Source organism: Gymnoscopelus braueri (genome assembly GCF_963280865.1).
Source record: "Gymnoscopelus braueri genome assembly, chromosome: 24".
NCBI classification, from domain to species: domain Eukaryota; kingdom Metazoa; phylum Chordata; class Actinopteri; order Myctophiformes; family Myctophidae; genus Gymnoscopelus; species Gymnoscopelus braueri.
The window spans coordinates 36360933-36381177 of NC_137626.1; positions in this window are offsets into that span (position 1 = coordinate 36360933).

The window sequence follows — 20245 nt, forward strand, 5'->3', positions numbered from 1 at the left end:
GAGAGTGTGGCGTTGTAGGGGAGGTGTCCCCGCACGCGTGCGTATGTCAGAAGTGTCGGCAGTGTCCGCCGGCGCCGGTCCAGTGTCCACCGTTGTCTGAAAACTGCACTTTTCTGACCTCTGACCTCACTGGACGGTCCGCCACACTTTTCTTTACACCTCTCGGGCTTATCCGAGAGTGTGGCGTTGTAGGGGAGGTGTCCCCGCACGCGTGCGTATGTCAGAAGTGTCGGCAGTGTCCACCGGTGCCTGTCCAGTGTCCACTGTTGTCTGAAAACGGCACTTTTCTGACCTCTGACCTCACTGGACGGTCCGCCACACTTTTTTTTACACCTCTCGGACTTATCCGAGAGTGTGGCGTTGTAGGGGAGGTGTCCCCGCACGCGTGCGTATGTCAGAAGTGTCGGCATTGTCCGCCGGCGCCGGTCCAGTGTCCACCGTTGTCTGAAAACTGCACTTTTCTGACCTCTGACCTCACTGGACGGTCCGCCACACTTTTCTTTACACCTCTCGGGCTTATCCGAGAGTCTGGCGTTGTAGGGGAGGTGTCCCCGCACGCGTGCGTATGTCAAAAGTGTCGGCAGTGTCCGCCGGCGCCGGTCCAGTGTCCACCGTTGTCTGAAAACTGCACTTTTCTGACCTCTGACCTCACTGGACGGTCCGCCACACTTTTCTTTACACCTCTCGGGCTTATCCGAGAGTCTGGCGTTGTAGGGGAGGTGTCCCCGCACGCGTGCGTATGTCAGAAGTGTCGGCAGTGTCCGCCGGCGCCGGTCCAGTGTCCACCGTTGTCTGAAAACTGCACTTTTCTGACCTCTGACCTCACTGGACGGTCCGCCACACTTTTCTTTACACCTCTCGGGCTTATCCGAGAGTGTGGCGTTGTAGGGGAGGTGTCCCCGCACGCGTGCGTATGTCAGAAGTGTCGGCAGAGTCCACCGGTGCCTGTCCAGTGTCCACTGTTGTCTGAAAACGGCACTTTTCTGACCTCTGACCTCACTGGACGGTCCGCCACACTTTCTTTTACACCTCTCGGGCTTATCCGAGAGTGTGGCGTTGTAGGGGAGGTGTCCCCGCACGCGTGCGTATGTCAGAAGTGTCGGCAGTGTCCGCCGGCGCCGGCGTATGTCAGAAGTGTCGGCAGTGTCCGCCGGCGCCGGTCCATGTCAGAAGTGTCGGCAGTGTCCGCCGGCGCCGGTCCAGTGTCCACCGTTGTCTGAAAACTGCACTTTTCTGACATCTGACCTCACTGGACGGTCCGCCACACTTTTCTTTACACCTCTCGGGCTTATCCGAGAGTGTGGCGTTGTAGGGGAGGTGTCCCCGCACGCGTGCGTATGTCAGAAGTGTCGGCAGTGTCCGCCGGCGCCGGTCCAGTGTCCACCGTTGTCTGAAAACTGCACTTTTCTGACCTCTGACCTCACTGGACGGTCCGCCACACTTTTCTTTACACCTCTCGGGCTTATCCGAGAGTGTGGCGTTGTAGGGGAGGTGTCCCCGCACGCGTGCGTATGTCAGAAGTGTCGGCAGTGTCCACCGGTGCCTGTCCAGTGTCCACTGTTGTCTGAAAACGGCACTTTTCTGACCTCTGACCTCACTGGACGGTGTCACTGGACGGTGTCGGCAGTGTCCGCCGGCGCCGGCGTATGTCAGAAGTGTCGGCAGTGTCCGCCGGCGCCGGTCCATGTCAGAAGTGTCGGCAGTGTCCGCCGGCGCCGGTCCAGTGTCCACCGTTGTCTGAAAACTGCACTTTTCTGACATCTGACCTCACTGGACGGTCCGCCACACTTTTCTTTACACCTCTCGGGCTTATCCGAGAGTGTGGCGTTGTAGGGGAGGTGTCCCCGCACGCGTGCGTATGTCAGAAGTGTCGGCAGTGTCCGCCGGCGCCGGTCCAGTGTCCACCGTTGTCTGAAAACTGCACTTTTCTGACCTCTGACCTCACTGGACGGTCCGCCACCCTTTTTTTTACATCTCTCGGGCTTATCCGAGAGTGTGGCGTTGTAGGGGAGGTGTCCCCGCAGGCGTGCGTATGTCAGAAGTGTCGGCAATGTCCGCCGGCGCCGGTCCAGTGTCCACCGTTGTATGAAAACTGCACTTTTCTGACCTCTGACCTCACTGGACGGTCCGCCACACTTTTTTTTACATCTCTCGGGCTTATCCGAGAGTGTGGCGTTGTAGGGGAGGTGTCCCCGCACGCGTGCGTATGTCAGAAGTGTCGGCAGTGTCCGCCGGCGCCGGTCCAGTGTCCACCGTTGTCTGAAAACTGCACTTTTCTGACATCTGACCTCACTGGACGGTCCGCCACACTTTTCTTTACACCTCTCGGGCTTATCCGAGAGTGTGGCGTTGTAGGGGAGGTGTCCCCGCACGTGTGCGTATGTCAGAAGTGTCGGCAGTGTCCACCGGTGCCTGTCCAGTGTCCACTGTTGTCTGAAAACGGCACTTTTCTGACCTCTGACCTCACTGGACGGTCCGCCACACTTTTTTTTACATCTCTCTGGCTTTTCCGAGAGTGTGGCGTTGTAGGGGAGGTGTCCCCGCACGCGTGCGTTTGTCAGAAGTGTCGGCAGTGTCCGCCGGCGCCGGTCCAGTGTCCACCGTTGTCTGAAAACTGCACTTTTCTGACCTCTGACCTCACTGGACGGTCCGCCACACTTTTCTTTACACCTCTCGGGCTTATCCGAGAGTCTGGCGTTGTAGGGGAGGTGTCCCCGCACGCGTGCGTATGTCAGAAGTGTCGGCAGTGTCCGCCGGCGCCGGTCCAGTGTCCACCGTTGTCTGAAAACTGCACTTTTCTGACCTCTGACCTCACTGGACGGTCCGCCACACTTTTTTTTACATCTCTCGGGCTTATCCGAGAGAATGGCGTTGTAGGGGAGGTGTCCCCGCACGCGTGTGTATGTCAGAAGTGTCGGCAGTGTCCGCCGGCGCCGGTCCAGTGTCCACCGTTGTCTGAAAACTGCACTTTTCTGACCTCTGACCTCACTGGACGGTCCGCCACACTTTTCTTTACACCTCTCGGGCTTATCCGAGAGTGTGGCGTTGTAGGGGAGGTGTCCCCGCACGCGTGCGTATGTCAGAAGTGTCGGCAGTGTCCGCCGGCGCCGGTCCAGTGTCCATCGTTGTCTGAAAACTGCACTTTTCTGACCTCCGACCTCACTGGACGGTCCGCCACACTTTTCTTTACACCTCTCGGGCTTATCCGAGAGTCTGGCGTTGTAGGGGAGGTGTCCCCGCACGCGTGCGTATGTCAGAAGTGTCGGCAGTGTCCGACAGTGAAAACGGCACTTTTCTGACCTCTGACCTCACTGGACGGTCCGCCACACTTTTTTTTACACCTCTCGGGCTTATCCGAGAGTGTGGCGTTGTAGGGGAGGTGTCCCCGCACGCGTGCGTATGTCAGAAGTGTCGGCAGTGTCCGCCGGCGCCGGTCCAGTGTCCACCGTTGTCTGAAAACTGCACTTTTCTGACCTCTGACCTCACTGGACGGTCCGCCACACTTTTTTTTACATCTCTCGGGCTTATCCGAGAGTGTGGCGTTGTAGGGGAGGTGTCCCCGCACGCGTGCGTATGTCAGAAGTGTTGGCAGTGTCCGCCGGCGCCGGTCCAGTGTCCACCGTTGTCTGAAAACTGCACTTTTCTGACCTCTGACCTCACTGGACGGTCCGCCACACTTTTCTTTACACCTCTCGGGCTTATCCGAGAGTTTGGCGTTGTAGGGGAGGTGTCCCCGCACGCGTGCGTATGTCAGAAGTGTCGGCAGTGTCCGCCGGCGCCGGTCCAGTGTCCACCGTTGTCTGAAAACTGCACTTTTCTGACCTCTGACCTCACTGGACGGTCCGCCACACTTTTCTTTACACCTCTCGGGCTTATCCGAGAGTGTGGCGTTGTAGGGGAGGTGTCCCCGCACGCGTGCGTATGTCAAAAGTGTCGGCAGTGTCCACCGGTGCCTGTCCAGTGTCCACTGTTGTCTGAAAACGGCACTTTTCTGACCTCTGACCTCACTGGACGGTCCGCCACACTTTTTTTTACACCTCTCGGACTTATCCGAGAGTGTGGCGTTGTAGGGGAGGTGTCCCCGCACGCGTGCGTATGTCAGAAGTGTCGGCATTGTCCGCCGGCGCCGGTCCAGTGTCCACCGTTGTCTGAAAACTGCACTTTTCTGACCTCTGACCTCACTGGACGGTCCGCCACACTTTTCTTTACACCTCTCGGGCTTATCCGAGAGTCTGGCATTGTAGGGGAGGTGTCCCCGCACGCGTGCGTATGTCAAAAGTGTCGGCAGTGTCCGCCGGCGCCGGTCCAGTGTCCACCGTTGTTTTTTACATCTCTCGGGCTTATCCGAGAGTGTGGCGTTGTAGGGGAGGTGTCCCCGCACGCGTGCGTATGTCAGAACTGTCGGCAGTGTCCGCCGGCGCCGGTCCAGTGTCCACCGTTGTCTGAAAACTGCACTTTTCTGACCTCTGACCTCACTGGACGGTCCGCCACACTTTTCTTTACACCTCTCGGGCTTATCCGAGAGTCTGGCGTTGTAGGGGAGGTGTCCCCGCACGCGTGCGTATGTCAGAAGTGTCGGCAGTGTCCGCCGGCGCCGGTCCAGTGTCCACCGTTGTCTGAAAACTGCACTTTTCTGACCTCTGACCTCACTGGACGGTCCGCCATACTTTTTTTTACACCTCTCGGGCTTATCCGAGAGTGTGGCGTTGTAGGGGAGGTGTCCCCGCACGCGTGCGTATGTCAGAAGTGTCGGCAGTGTCCGCCGGCGCCGGTCCAGTGTCCACCGTTGTCTGAAAACTGCACTTTTCTGACCTCTGACCTCACTGGACGGTCCGCCATACTTTTTTTTACACCTCTCGGGCTTATCCGAGAGTGTGGCGTTGTAGGGGAGGTGTCCCCGCACGCGTGCGTATGTCAAAAGTGTCGGCAGTGTCCGCCGGCGCCGGTCCAGTGTCCACCGTTGTCTGAAAACTGCACTTTTCTGACCTCTGACCTCACTGGACGGTCCGCCACACTTTTTTTTACATCTCTCGGGCTTATCCGAGAGTGTGGCGTTGTAGGGGAGGTGTCCCCGCACGCGTGCGTATGTCAGAAGTGTTGGCAGTGTCCGCCGGCGCCGGTCCAGTGTCCACCGTTGTCTGAAAACTGCACTTTTCTGACCTCTGACCTCACTGGACGGTCCGCCACACTTTTCTTTACACCTCTCGGGCTTATCCGAGAGTGTGGCGTTGTAGGGGAGGTGTCCCCGCACGCGTGCGTATGTCAGAAGTGTCGGCAGTGTCCGCCGGCGCCGGTCCAGTGTCCACCGTTGTCTGAAAACTGCACTTTTCTGACCTCTGACCTCACTGGACGGTCCGCCATACTTTTCTTTACACCTCTCGGGCTTATCCGAGAGTCTGGCGTTGTAGGGGAGGTGTCCCCGCACGCGTGCGTATGTCAAAAGTGTCGGCAGTGTCCGCCGGCGCCGGTCCAGTGTCCACCGTTGTCTGAAAACTGCACTTTTCTGACCTCTGACCTCACTGGACGGTCCGCCACACTTTTTTTTACATCTCTCGGGCTTATCCGAGAGTTTGGCGTTGTAGGGGAGGTGTCCCCGCACGCGTGCGTATGTCAGAAGTGTCGGCAGTGTCCGCCGGCGCCGGTCCAGTGTCCACCGTTGTCTGAAAACTGCTCTTTTCTGACCTCTGACCTCACTGGACGGTCCGCCACACTTTTCTTTACACCTCTCGGGCTTATCCGAGAGTGTGGCGTTGTAGGGGAGGTGTCCCCGCACGCGTGCGTATGTCAGAAGTGTCGGCAGTGTCCGCCGGCGCCGGTCCAGTGTCCACCGTTGTCTGAAAACTGCACTTTTCTGACCTCTGACCTCACTGGACGGTCCGCCACACTTTTCTTTACACCTCTCGGGCTTATCCGAGAGTGTGGCGTTGTAGGGGAGGTGTCCCCGCACGCGTGCGTATGTCAGAAGTGTCGGCAGTGTCCACCGGTGCCTGTCCAGTGTCCACTGTTGTCTGAAAACGGCACTTTTCTGACCTCTGACCTCACTGGACGGTCCGCCACACTTTTTTTTACACCTCTCGGACTTATCCGAGAGTGTGGCGTTGTAGGGGAGGTGTCCCCGCACGCGTGCGTATGTCAGAAGTGTCGGCATTGTCCGCCGGCGCCGGTCCAGTGTCCACCGTTGTCTGAAAACTGCACTTTTCTGACCTCTGACCTCACTGGACGGTCCGCCACACTTTTCTTTACACCTCTCGGGCTTATCCGAGAGTCTGGCGTTGTAGGGGAGGTGTCCCCGCACGCGTGCGTATGTCAAAAGTGTCGGCAGTGTCCGCCGGCGCCGGTCCAGTGTCCACCGTTGTCTGAAAACTGCACTTTTCTGACCTCTGACCTCACTGGACGGTCCGCCACACTTTTCTTTACACCTCTCGGGCTTATCCGAGAGTCTGGCGTTGTAGGGGAGGTGTCCCCGCACGCGTGCGTATGTCAGAAGTGTCGGCAGTGTCCGCCGGCGCCGGTCCAGTGTCCACCGTTGTCTGAAAACTGCACTTTTCTGACCTCTGACCTCACTGGACGGTCCGCCACACTTTTCTTTACACCTCTCGGGCTTATCCGAGAGTGTGGCGTTGTAGGGGAGGTGTCCCCGCACGCGTGCGTATGTCAGAAGTGTCGGCAGAGTCCACCGGTGCCTGTCCAGTGTCCACTGTTGTCTGAAAACGGCACTTTTCTGACCTCTGACCTCACTGGACGGTCCGCCACACTTTCTTTTACACCTCTCGGGCTTATCCGAGAGTGTGGCGTTGTAGGGGAGTTGTCCCCGCACGCGTGCGTATGTCAGAAGTGTCGGCAGTGTCCGCCGGCGCCGGCGTATGTCAGAAGTGTCGGCAGTGTCCGCCGGCGCCGGTCCATGTCAGAAGTGTCGGCAGTGTCCGCCGGCGCCGGTCCAGTGTCCACCGTTGTCTGAAAACTGCACTTTTCTGACATCTGACCTCACTGGACGGTCCGCCACACTTTTCTTTACACCTCTCGGGCTTATCCGAGAGTGTGGCGTTGTAGGGGAGGTGTCCCCGCACGCGTGCGTATGTCAGAAGTGTCGGCAGTGTCCGCCGGCGCCGGTCCAGTGTCCACCGTTGTCTGAAAACTGCACTTTTCTGACCTCTGACCTCACTGGACGGTCCGCCACCCTTTTTTTTACATCTCTCGGGCTTATCCGAGAGTGTGGCGTTGTAGGGGAGGTGTCCCCGCAGGCGTGCGTATGTCAGAAGTGTCGGCAGTGTCCGCCGGCGCCGGTCCAGTGTCCACCGTTGTATGAAAACTGCACTTTTCTGACCTCTGACCTCACTGGACGGTCCGCCACACTTTTTTTTACATCTCTCGGGCTTATCCGAGAGTGTGGCGTTGTAGGGGAGGTGTCCCCGCACGCGTGCGTATGTCAGAAGTGTCGGCAGTGTCCGCCGGCGCCGGTCCAGTGTCCACCGTTGTCTGAAAACTGCACTTTTCTGACATCTGACCTCACTGGACGGTCCGCCACACTTTTCTTTACACCTCTCGGGCTTATCCGAGAGTGTGGCGTTGTAGGGGAGGTGTCCCCGCACGTGTGCGTATGTCAGAAGTGTCGGCAGTGTCCACCGGTGCCTGTCCAGTGTCCACTGTTGTCTGAAAACTGCACTTTTCTGACCTCTGACCTCACTGGACGGTCCGCCACACTTTTTTTTACATCTCTCTGGCTTTTCCGAGAGTGTGGCGTTGTAGGGGAGGTGTCCCCGCACGCGTGCGTTTGTCAGAAGTGTCGGCAGTGTCCGCCGGCGCCGGTCCAGTGTCCACCGTTGTCTGAAAACTGCACTTTTCTGACCTCTGACCTCACTGGACGGTCCGCCACACTTTTCTTTACACCTCTCGGGCTTATCCGAGAGTCTGGCGTTGTAGGGGAGGTGTCCCCGCACGCGTGCGTATGTCAGAAGTGTCGGCAGTGTCCGCCGGCGCCGGTCCAGTGTCCACCGTTGTCTGAAAACTGCACTTTTCTGACCTCTGACCTCACTGGACGGTCCGCCACACTTTTTTTTACATCTCTCGGGCTTATCCGAGAGAATGGCGTTGTAGGGGAGGTGTCCCCGCACGCGTGTGTATGTCAGAAGTGTCGGCAGTGTCCGCCGGCGCCGGTCCAGTGTCCACCGTTGTCTGAAAACTGCACTTTTCTGACCTCTGACCTCACTGGACGGTCCGCCACACTTTTCTTTACACCTCTCGGGCTTATCCGAGAGTGTGGCGTTGTAGGGGAGGTGTCCCCGCACGCGTGCGTATGTCAGAAGTGTCGGCAGTGTCCGCCGGCGCCGGTCCAGTGTCCATCGTTGTCTGAAAACTGCACTTTTCTGACCTCCGACCTCACTGGACGGTCCGCCACACTTTTCTTTACACCTCTCGGGCTTATCCGAGAGTCTGGCGTTGTAGGGGAGGTGTCCCCGCACGCGTGCGTATGTCAGAAGTGTCGGCAGTGTCCGCCGGCGCCGGTCCAGTGTCCACCGTTGTCTGAAAACTGCACTTTTCTGACCTCTGACCTCACTGGACGGTCCGCCACACTTTTTTTTACATCTCTCGGGCTTATCCGAGAGAATGGCGTTGTAGGGGAGGTGTCCCCGCACGCGTGTGTGAAAACTGCACTTTTCTGACCTCTGACCTCACTGGACGGTCCGCCACACTTTTCTTTACACCTCTCGGGCTTATCCGAGAGTCTGGCGTTGTAGGGGAGGTGTCCCCGCACGCGTGCGTATGTCAGAAGTGTCGGCAGTGTCCGCCGGCGCCGGTCCATTGTCCACCGTTGTCTGAAAACTGCACTTTTCTGACCTCTGACCTCACTGGACGGTCCGCCACACTTTTCTTTACACCTCTCGGGCTTATCCGAGAGTGTGGCGTTGTAGGGGAGGTGTCCCCGCACGCGTGCGTTTGTCAGAAGTGTCGGCAGTGTCCGCCGGTGCCGGTCCAGTGTCCACCGTTGTCTGAAAACTGCACTTTTCTGACCTCTGACCTCAATGGACGGTCCGCCACACTTTTCTTTACACCTCTCGGGCTTATCCGAGAGTCTGGCGTTGTAGGGGAGGTGTCCCCGCACGTGTGCGTATGTCAGAAGTGTCGGCAGTGTCCACCGGTGCCTGTCCAGTGTCCACTGTTGTCTGAAAACGGCACTTTTCTGACCTCTGACCTCACTGGACGGTCCGCCACACTTTTTTTTACATCTCTCTGGCTTTTCCGAGAGTGTGGCGTTGTAGGGGAGGTGTCCCCGCACGCGTGCGTTTGTCAGAAGTGTCGGCAGTGTCCGCCGGCGCCGGTCCAGTGTCCACCGTTGTCTGAAAACTGCACTTTTCTGACCTCTGACCTCACTGGACGGTCCGCCACACTTTTCTTTACACCTCTCGGGCTTATCCGAGAGTGTGGCGTTGTAGGGGAGGTGTCCCCGCACGCGTGCGTTTGTCAGAAGTGTCGGCAGTGTCCGCCGGTGCCGGTCCAGTGTCCACCGTTGTCTGAAAACTGCACTTTTCTGACCTCTGACCTCAATGGACGGTCCGCCACACTTTTCTTTACACCTCTCGGGCTTATCCGAGAGTCTGGCGTTGTAGGGGAGGTGTCCCCGCACGTGTGCGTATGTCAGAAGTGTCGGCAGTGTCCACCGGTGCCTGTCCAGTGTCCACTGTTGTCTGAAAACGGCACTTTTCTGACCTCTGACCTCACTGGACGGTCCGCCACACTTTTTTTTACATCTCTCTGGCTTTTCCGAGAGTGTGGCGTTGTAGGGGAGGTGTCCCCGCACGCGTGCGTTTGTCAGAAGTGTCGGCAGTGTCCGCCGGCGCCGGTCCAGTGTCCACCGTTGTCTGAAAACTGCACTTTTCTGACCTCTGACCTCACTGGACGGTCCGCCACACTTTTCTTTACACCTCTCGGGCTTATCCGAGAGTCTGGCGTTGTAGGGGAGGTGTCCCCGCACGCGTGCGTATGTCAGAAGTGTCGGCAGTGTCCGCCGGCGCCGGTCCAGTGTCCACCGTTGTCTGAAAACTGCACTTTTCTGACCTCTGACCTCACTGGACGGTCCACCACACTTTTTTTTACATCTCTCGGGCTTATCCGAGAGAATGGCGTTGTAGGGGAGGTGTCCCCGCACGCGTGTGTATGTCAGAAGTGTCGGCAGTGTCCGCCGGCGCCGGTCCAGTGTCCACCGTTGTCTGAAAACTGCACTTTTCTGACCTCTGACCTCACTGGACGGTCCGCCACACTTTTCTTTACACCTCTCGGGCTTATCCGAGAGTCTGGCGTTGTAGGGGAGGTGTCCCCGCACGCGTGCGTATGTCAGAAGTGTCGGCAGTGTCCGCCGGCACCGGGCCAGTGTCCACCGTTGTCTGAAAACTGCACTTTTCTGACCTCTGACCTCACTGGACGGTCCGCCACACTTTTTTTTACATCTCTCGGGCTTATCCGAGAGAATGGCGTTGTAGGGGAGGTGTCCCCGCACGCGTGTGTGAAAACTGCACTTTTCTGACCTCTGACCTCACTGGACGGTCCGCCACACTTTTCTTTACACCTCTCGGGCTTATCCGAGAGTCTGGCGTTGTAGGGGAGGTGTCCCCGCACGCGTGCGTATGTCAGAAGTGTCGGCAGTGTCCGCCGGCGCCGGTCCATTGTCCACCGTTGTCTGAAAACTGCACTTTTCTGACCTCTGACCTCACTGGACGGTCCGCCACACTTTTCTTTACACCTCTCGTGCTTATCCGAGAGTGTGGCGTTGTAGGGGAGGTGTCCCCGCACGCGTGCGTTTGTCAGAAGTGTCGGCAGTGTCCGCCGGCGCCGGTCCAGTGTCCACCGTTGTCTGAAAACTGCACTTTTCTGACCTCTGACCTCAATGGACGGTCCGCCACACTTTTCTTTACACCTCTCGGGCTTATCCGAGAGTCTGGCGTTGTAGGGGAGGTGTCCCCGCACGCGTGCGTATGTCAGAAGTGTCGGCAGTGTCCGCCGGCGCCGGTCCAGTGTCCACCGTTGTCTGAAAACTGCACTTTTCTGACCTCTGACCTCACTGGACGGTCCGCCACACTTTTTTTTACATCTCTCGGGCTTATCCGAGAGAATGGCGTTGTAGGGGAGGTGTCCCCGCACGCGTGCGTATGTCAGAAGTGTCGGCAGTGTCCGCCGGCGCCGGTCCAGTGTCCACCGTTGTCTGAAAACTGCACTTTTCTGACCTCTGACCTCACTGGACGGTCCGCCACACTTTTTTTTACATCTCTCGGGCTTATCCGAGAGTTTGGCGTTGTAGGGGAGGTGTCCCCGCACGCGTGCGTATGTCAGAAGTGTCGGCAGTGTCCGCCGGCGCCGGTCCAGTGTCCACCGTTGTCTGAAAACTGCTCTTTTCTGACCTCTGACCTCACTGGACGGTCCGCCACACTTTTCTTTACACCTCTCGGGCTTATCCGAGAGTCTGGCGTTGTAGGGGAGGTGTCCCCGCACGCGTGCGTATGTCAGAAGTGTCGGCAGTGTCTGCCGGCGCCGGTCCAGTGTCCACCGTTGTCTGAAAACTGCACTTTTCTGACCTCTGACCTCACTGGACGGTCCGCCACACTTTTCTTTACACCTCTCGGGCTTATCCGAGAGTGTGGCGTTGTAGGGGAGGTGTCCCCGCACGCGTGCGTATGTCAGAAGTGTCGGCAGTGTCCACCGGTGCCTGTCCAGTGTCCACTGTTGTCTGAAAACGGCACTTTTCTGACCTCTGACCTCACTGGACGGTCCGCCACACTTTTTTTTACACCTCTCGGACTTATCCGAGAGTGTGGCGTTGTAGGGGAGGTGTCCCCGCACGCGTGCGTATGTCAGAAGTGTCGGCATTGTCCGCCGGCGCCGGTCCAGTGTCCACCGTTGTCTGAAAACAGCACTTTTCTGACCTCTGACCTCACTGGACGGTCCGCCACACTTTTCTTTACACCTCTCGGGCTTATCCGAGAGTCTGGCGTTGTAGGGGAGGTGTCCCCGCACGCGTGCGTATGTCAGAAGTGTCGGCAGTGTCCACCGGTGCCTGTCCAGTGTCCACTGTTGTCTGAAAACGGCACTTTTCTGACCTCTGACCTCACTGGACGGTCCGCCACACTTTCTTTTACACCTCTCGGGCTTATCCGAGAGTGTGGCGTTGTAGGGGAGGTGTCCCCGCATGCGTGCGTATGTCAGAAGTGTCGGCATTGTCCGCCGGCGCCGGTCCAGTGTCCACCGTTGTCTGAAAACTGCACTTTTCTGACCTCTGACCTCACTGGACGGTCCGCCACACTTTTCTTTACACCTCTCGGGCTTATCCGAGAGTCTGGCGTTGTAGGGGAGGTGTCCCCGCACGCGTGCGTATGTCAAAAGTGTCGGCAGTGTCCGCCGGCGCCGGTCCAGTGTCCACCGTTGTCTGAAAACTGCACTTTTCTGACCTCTGACCTCACTGGACGGTCCGCCATACTTTTTTTTACACCTCTCGGGCTTATCCGAGAGTGTGGCGTTGTAGGGGAGGTGTCCCCGCACGCGTGCGTATGTCAGAAGTGTCGGCAGTGTCCACCGGTGCCTGTCCAGTGTCCACTGTTGTCTGAAAACGGCACTTTTCTGACCTCTGACCTCACTGGACGGTCCGCCACACTTTTTTTTACACCTCTCGGGCTTATCCGAGAGTGTGGCGTTGTAGGGGAGGTGTCCCCGCACGCGTGCGTATGTCAGAAGTGTCGGCAGTGTCCGCCGGCGCCGGTCCAGTGTCCACCGTTGTCTGAAAACTGCACTTTTCTGACCTCTGACCTCACTGGATGGTCCGCCACACTTTTTTTTTACATCTCTCGGGCTTATCCGAGAGTATTGCGTTGTAGGGGAGGTGTCCCCGCACGCGTGCGTATGTCAGAAGTGTCGGCAGTGTCCGCCGGCGCCGGTCCAGTGTCCACCGTTGTCTGAAAACTGCACTTTTCTGACCTCTGACCTCACTGGACGGTCCGCCACACTTTTCTTTACACCTCTCGGGCTTATCCGAGAGTCTGGCGTTGTAGGGGAGGTGTCCCCGCACGCGTGCGTATGTCAGAAGTGTCGGCAGTGTCCGCCGGCGCCGGTCCAGTGTCCACCGTTGTCTGAAAACTGCACTTTTCTGACCTCTGACCTCACTGGACGGTCCGCCACACTTTTCTTTACACCTCTCGGGCTTATCCGAGAGTGTGGCGTTGTAGGGGAGGTGTCCCCGCACGCGTGCGTATGTCAGAAGTGTCGGCAGTGTCCACCGGTGCCTGTCCAGTGTCCACTGTTGTCTGAAAACGGCACTTTTCTGACCTCTGACCTCACTGGACGGTCCGCCACACTTTTTTTTACACCTCTCGGGCTTATCCGAGAGTGTGGCGTTGTAGGGGAGGTGTCCCCGCACGCGTGCGTATGTCAGAAGTGTCGGCATTGTCCGCCGGCGCCGGTCCAGTGTCCACCGTTGTCTGAAAACTGCACTTTTCTGACCTCTGACCTCACTGGACGGTCCGCCACACTTTTCTTTACACCTCTCGGGCTTATCCGAGAGTCTGGCGTTGTAGGGGAGGTGTCCCCGCACGCGTGCGTATGTCAAAAGTGTCGGCAGTGTCCGCCGGCGCCGGTCCAGTGTCCACCGTTGTCTGAAAACTGCACTTTTCTGACCTCTGACCTCACTGGACGGTCCGCCATACTTTTTTTTACACCTCTCGGGCTTATCCGAGAGTGTGGCGTTGTAGGGGAGGTGTCCCCGCACGCGTGCGTATGTCAGAAGTGTCGGCAGTGTCCACCGGTGCCTGTCCAGTGTCCACTGTTGTCTGAAAACGGCACTTTTCTGACCTCTGACCTCACTGGACGGTCCGCCACACTTTTTTTTACACCTCTCGGGCTTATCCGAGAGTGTGGCGTTGTAGGGGAGGTGTCCCCGCACGCGTGCGTATGTCAGAAGTGTCGGCAGTGTCCGCCGGCGCCGGTCCAGTGTCCACCGTTGTCTGAAAACTGCACTTTTCTGACCTCTGACCTCACTGGACGGTCCGCCACACTTTTCTTTACACCTCTCGGGCTTATCCGAGAGTCTGGCGTTGTAGGGGAGGTGTCCCCGCACGCGTGCGTATGTCAGAAGTGTCGGCAGTGTCCGCCGGCGCCGGTCCAGTGTCCACCGTTGTCTGAAAACTGCACTTTTCTGACCTCTGACCTCACTGGACGGTCCGCCACACTTTTCTTTACACCTCTCGGGCTTATCCGAGAGTTAGGCGTTGTAGGGGAGGTGTCCCCGCACGCGTGCGTATGTCAGAAGTGTCGGCAGTGTCCACCGGTGCCTGTCCAGTGTCCACTGTTGTCTGAAAACGGCACTTTTCTGACCTCTGACCTCACTGGACGGTCCGCCACACTTTTTTTTACACCTCTCGGGCTTATCCGAGAGTGTGGCGTTGTAGGGGAGGTGTCCCCGCACGCGTGCGTATGTCAGAAGTGTCGGCATTGTCCGCCAGCGCCGGTCCAGTGTCCACCGTTGTCTGAAAACTGCACTTTTCTGACCTCTGACCTCACTGGACGGTCCGCCACACTTTTCTTTACACCTCTCGGGCTTATCCGAGAGTCTGGCGTTGTAGGGGAGGTGTCCCCGCACGCGTGCGTATGTCAAAAGTGTCGAAAGTGTCCGCCGGCGCCGGTCCAGTGTCCACCGTTGTCTGAAAACTGCACTTTTCTGACCTCTGACCTCACTGGACGGTCCGCCACACTTTTCTTTACACCTCTCGGGCTTATCCGAGAGTGTGGCGTTGTAGGGGAGGTGTCCCCGCACGCGTGCGTATGTCAGAAGTGTCGGCAGTGTCCGCCGGTGCCGGTCCAGTGTCCACCGTTGTCTGAAAACTGCACTTTTCTGACCTCTGACCTCACTGGACGGTCCGCCACACTTTTTTTTACATCTCTCGGGCTTATCCGAGAGTGTGGCGTTGTAGGGGAGGTGTCCCCCCACGCGTGCGTATGTCAGAAGTGTCGGCAGTGTCCGCCGGCGCCGGTCCAGTGTCCACCGTTGTCTGAAAACTGCACTTTTCTGACCTCTGACATCACTGGACGGTCCGCCACACTTTTCTTTACACCTCTCGGGCTTATCCGAGAGTCTGGCGTTGTAGGGGAGGTGTCCCCGCACGCGTGCGTATGTCAAAAGTGTCGGCAGTGTCCGCCGGCGCCGGTCCAGTGTCCACCGTTGTCTGAAAACTGCACTTTTCTGACCTCTGACCTCACTGGACGGTCCGCCATACTTTTTTTTACACCTCTCGGGCTTATCCGAGAGTGTGGCGTTGTAGGGGAGGTGTCCCCGCACGCGTGCGTATGTCAGAAGTGTCGGCAGTGTCCACCGGTGCCTGTCCAGTGTCCACTGTTGTCTGAAAACGGCACTTTTCTGACCTCTGACCTCACTGGACGGTCCGCCACACTTTTTTTTACACCTCTCGGGCTTATCCGAGAGTGTGGCGTTGTAGGGGAGGTGTCCCCGCACGCGTGCGTATGTCAGAAGTGTCGGCAGTGTCCGCCGGCGCCGGTCCAGTGTCCACCGTTGTCTGAAAACTGCACTTTTCTGACCTCTGACCTCACTGGACGGTCCGCCACACTTTTCTTTACACCTCTCGGGCTTATCCGAGAGTCTGGCGTTGTAGGGGAGGTGTCCCCGCACGCGTGCGTATGTCAGAAGTGTCGGCAGTGTCCGCCGGCGCCGGTCCAGTGTCCACCGTTGTCTGAAAACTGCACTTTTCTGACCTCTGACCTCACTGGACGGTCCGCCACACTTTTCTTTACACCTCTCGGGCTTATCCGAGAGTTAGGCGTTGTAGGGGAGGTGTCCCCGCACGCGTGCGTATGTCAGAAGTGTCGGCAGTGTCCACCGGTGCCTGTCCAGTGTCCACTGTTGTCTGAAAACGGCACTTTTCTGACCTCTGACCTCACTGGACGGTCCGCCACACTTTTTTTTACACCTCTCGGGCTTATCCGAGAGTGTGGCGTTGTAGGGGAGGTGTCCCCGCACGCGTGCGTATGTCAGAAGTGTCGGCATTGTCCGCCAGCGCCGGTCCAGTGTCCACCGTTGTCTGAAAACTGCACTTTTCTGACCTCTGACCTCACTGGACGGTCCGCCACACTTTTCTTTACACCTCTCGGGCTTATCCGAGAGTCTGGCGTTGTAGGGGAGGTGTCCCCGCACGCGTGCGTATGTCAAAAGTGTCGAAAGTGTCCGCCGGCGCCGGTCCAGTGTCCACCGTTGTCTGAAAACTGCACTTTTCTGACCTCTGACCTCACTGGACGGTCCGCCACACTTTTCTTTACACCTCTCGGGCTTATCCGAGAGTGTGGCGTTGTAGGGGAGGTGTCCCCGCACGCGTGCGTATGTCAGAAGTGTCGGCAGTGTCCGCCGGTGCCGGTCCAGTGTCCACCGTTGTCTGAAAACTGCACTTTTCTGACCTCTGACCTCACTGGACGGTCCGCCACACTTTTTTTTACATCTCTCGGGCTTATCCGAGAGTGTGGCGTTGTAGGGGAGGTGTCCCCCCACGCGTGCGTATGTCAGAAGTGTCGGCAGTGTCCGCCGGCGCCGGTCCAGTGTCCACCGTTGTCTGAAAACTGCACTTTTCTGACCTCTGACATCACTGGACGGTCCGCCACACTTTTTTTTACATCTCTCTGGCTTATCCGAGAGTGTGGCGTTGTAGGGGAGGTGTCCCCGCACGCGTGCGTATGTCAGAAGTGTCGGCAGTGTCCGCCGGCGCCGGTCCAGTGTCCACCGTTGTCTGAAAACTGCACTTTTCTGACCTCTGACCTCACTGGACGGTCCGCCACACTTTTCTTTACACCTCTCGGGCTTATCCGAGAGTCTGGCGTTGTAGGGGAGGTGTCCCCGCACGCGTGCGTATGTCAGAAGTGTCGGCAGTGTCCGCCGGCGCCGGTCCAGTGTCCACCGTTGTCTGAAAACTGCACTTTTCTGACCTCTGACCTCACTGGACGGTCCGCCACACTTTTCTTTACACCTCTCGGGCTTATCCGAGAGTGTGGCGTTGTAGGGGAGGTGTCCCCGCACGCGTGCGTATGTCAGAAGTGTCGGCAGTGTCCACCGGTGCCTGTCCAGTGTCCACTGTTGTCTGAAAACGGCACTTTTCTGACCTCTGACCTCACTGGACGGTCCGCCACACTTTTTTTTACACCTCTCGGGCTTATCCGAGAGTGTGGCGTTGTAGGGGAGGTGTCCCCGCACGCGTGCGTATGTCAGAAGTGTCGGCATTGTCCGCCAGCGCCGGTCCAGTGTCCACCGTTGTCTGAAAACTGCACTTTTCTGACCTCTGACCTCACTGGACGGTCCGCCACACTTTTCTTTACACCTCTCGGGCTTATCCGAGAGTCTGGCGTTGTAGGGGAGGTGTCCCCGCACGCGTGCGTATGTCAAAAGTGTCGAAAGTGTCCGCCGGCGCCGGTCCAGTGTCCACCGTTGTCTGAAAACTGCACTTTTCTGACCTCTGACCTCACTGGACGGTCCGCCACACTTTTCTTTACACCTCTCGGGCTTATCCGAGAGTGTGGCGTTGTAGGGGAGGTGTCCCCGCACGCGTGCGTATGTCAGAAGTGTCGGCAGTGTCCGCCGGTGCCGGTCCAGTGTCCACCGTTGTCTGAAAACTGCACTTTTCTGACCTCTGACCTCACTGGACGGTCCGCCACACTTTTTTTTACATCTCTCGGGCTTATCCGAGAGTGTGGCGTTGTAGGGGAGGTGTCCCCCCACGCGTGCGTATGTCAGAAGTGTCGGCAGTGTCCGCCGGCGCCGGTCCAGTGTCCACCGTTGTCTGAAAACTGCACTTTTCTGACCTCTGACATCACTGGACGGTCCGCCACACTTTTTTTTACATCTCTCTGGCTTATCCGAGAGTGTGGCGTTGTAGGGGAGGTGTCCCCGCACGCGTGCGTATGTCAGAAGTGTCGGCAGTGTCCGCCGGCGCCGGTCCAGTGTCCACCGTTGTCTGAAAACTGCACTTTTCTGACCTCTGACCTCACTGGACGGTCCGCCACACTTTTCTTTACACCTCTCGGGCTTATCCGAGAGTCTGGCGTTGTAGGGGAGGTGTCCCCGCACGCGTGCGTATGTCAGAAGTGTCGGCAGTGTCCGCCGGCGCCGGTCCAGTGTCCACCGTTGTCTGAAAACTGCACTTTTCTGACCTCTGACCTCACTGGACGGTCCGCCACACTTTTCTTTACACCTCTCGGGCTTATCCGAGAGTGTGGCGTTGTAGGGGAGGTGTCCCCGCACGCGTGCGTATGTCAGAAGTGTCGGCAGTGTCCACCGGTGCCTGTCCAGTGTCCACTGTTGTCTGAAAACGGCACTTTTCTGACCTCTGACCTCACTGGACGGTCCGCCACACTTTTTTTTACACCTCTCGGGCTTATCCGAGAGTGTGGCGTTGTAGGGGAGGTGTCCCCGCACGCGTGCGTATGTCAGAAGTGTCGGCATTGTCCGCCAGCGCCGGTCCAGTGTCCACCGTTGTCTGAAAACTGCACTTTTCTGACCTCTGACCTCACTGGACGGTCCGCCACACTTTTCTTTACACCTCTCGGGCTTATCCGAGAGTCTGGCGTTGTAGGGGAGGTGTCCCCGCACGCGTGCGTATGTCAAAAGTGTCGAAAGTGTCCGCCGGCGCCGGTCCAGTGTCCACCGTTGTCTGAAAACTGCACTTTTCTGACCTCTGACCTCACTGGACGGTCCGCCACACTTTTCTTTACACCTCTCGGGCTTATCCGAGAGTCTGGCGTTGTAGGGGAGGTGTCCCCGCACGCGTGCGTATGTCAAAAGTGTCGGCAGTGTCCGCCGGCGCCGGTCCAGTGTCCACCGTTGTCTGAAAACTGCACTTTTCTGACCTCTGACCTCACTGGACGGTCCGCCACACTTTTCTTTACACCTCTCGGGCTTATCCGAGAGTGTGGCGTTGTAGGGGAGGTGTCCCCACACGCGTGCGTATGTCAGAAGTGTCGGCAGTGTCCACCGGTGCCTGTCCAGTGTCCACTGTTGTCTGAAAACGGCACTTTTCTGACCTCTGACCTCACTGGACGGTCCGCCACACTTTTCTTTACACCTCTCGGGCTTATCCGAGAGTCTGGCGTTGTAGGGGAGGTGTCCCCGCACGCGTGCGTATGTCAGAAGTGTCGGCAGTGTCCGCCGGCGCCGGTCCAGTGTCCACCGTTGTCTGAAAACTGCACTTTTCTGACCTCTGACCTCACTGGACGGTCCGCCACACTTTTCTTTACACCTCTCGGGCTTATCCGAGAGTGTGGCGTTGTAGGGGAGGTGTCCCCGCACGCGTGCGTATGTCAGAAGTGTCGGCAGTGTCCACCGGTGCCTGTCCAGTGTCCACTGTTGTCTGAAAACGGCACTTTTCTGACCTCTGACCTCAATGGACGGTCCGCCACACTTTCTTTTACACCTCTCGGGCTTATCCGAGAGTTTGGCGTTGTAGGGGAGGTGTCCCCGCACGCGTGGGTATGTCAGAAGTGTCGGCAGTGTCCGCCGGCGCCGGTCCAGTGTCCACCGTTGTCTGAAAACTGCACTTTTCTGACCTCTGACCTCACTGGACGGTCCGCCACACTTTTTTTTACATCTCTCGGGCTTATCCGAGAGTGTGGCGTTATAGGGGAGGTGTCCCCACACTCGTGCGTATGTCAAAAGTGTCGGCAGTGTCCGCCGGCGCCGGTCCAGTGTCCACCGTTGTCTGAAAACTGCACTTTTCTGACCTCTGACCTCACTGGACGGTCCGCCACACTTTTTTTTACATCTCTCGGGCTTATCCGAGAGTCTGGCGTTGTAGGGGAGGTGTCCCCGCACGCGTGCGTATGTCAGAAGTGTCGGCAGTGTCCGCCGGCGCCGGTCCAGTGTCCACCGTTGTCTGAAAACTGCACTTTTCTGACCTCTGACCTCACTGGACGGTCCGCCACACTTTTCTTTACACCTCTCGGGCTTATCGGAGAGTGTGCCGTTGTAGGGGAGGTGTCCCCGCACGCGTGCGTATGTCAGAAGTGTCGGCAGTGTCCACCGGTGCCTGTCCAGTGTCCACTGTTGTCTGAAAACGGCACTTTTCTGACCTCTGACCTCACTGGACGGTCCGCCACACTTTTTTTTACACCTCTCGGACTTATCCGAGAGTGTGGCGTTGTAGGGGAGGTGTCCCCGCACGCGTGCGTATGTCAGAAGTGTCGGCATTGTCCGCCGGCGCCGGTCCAGTGTCCACCGTTGTCT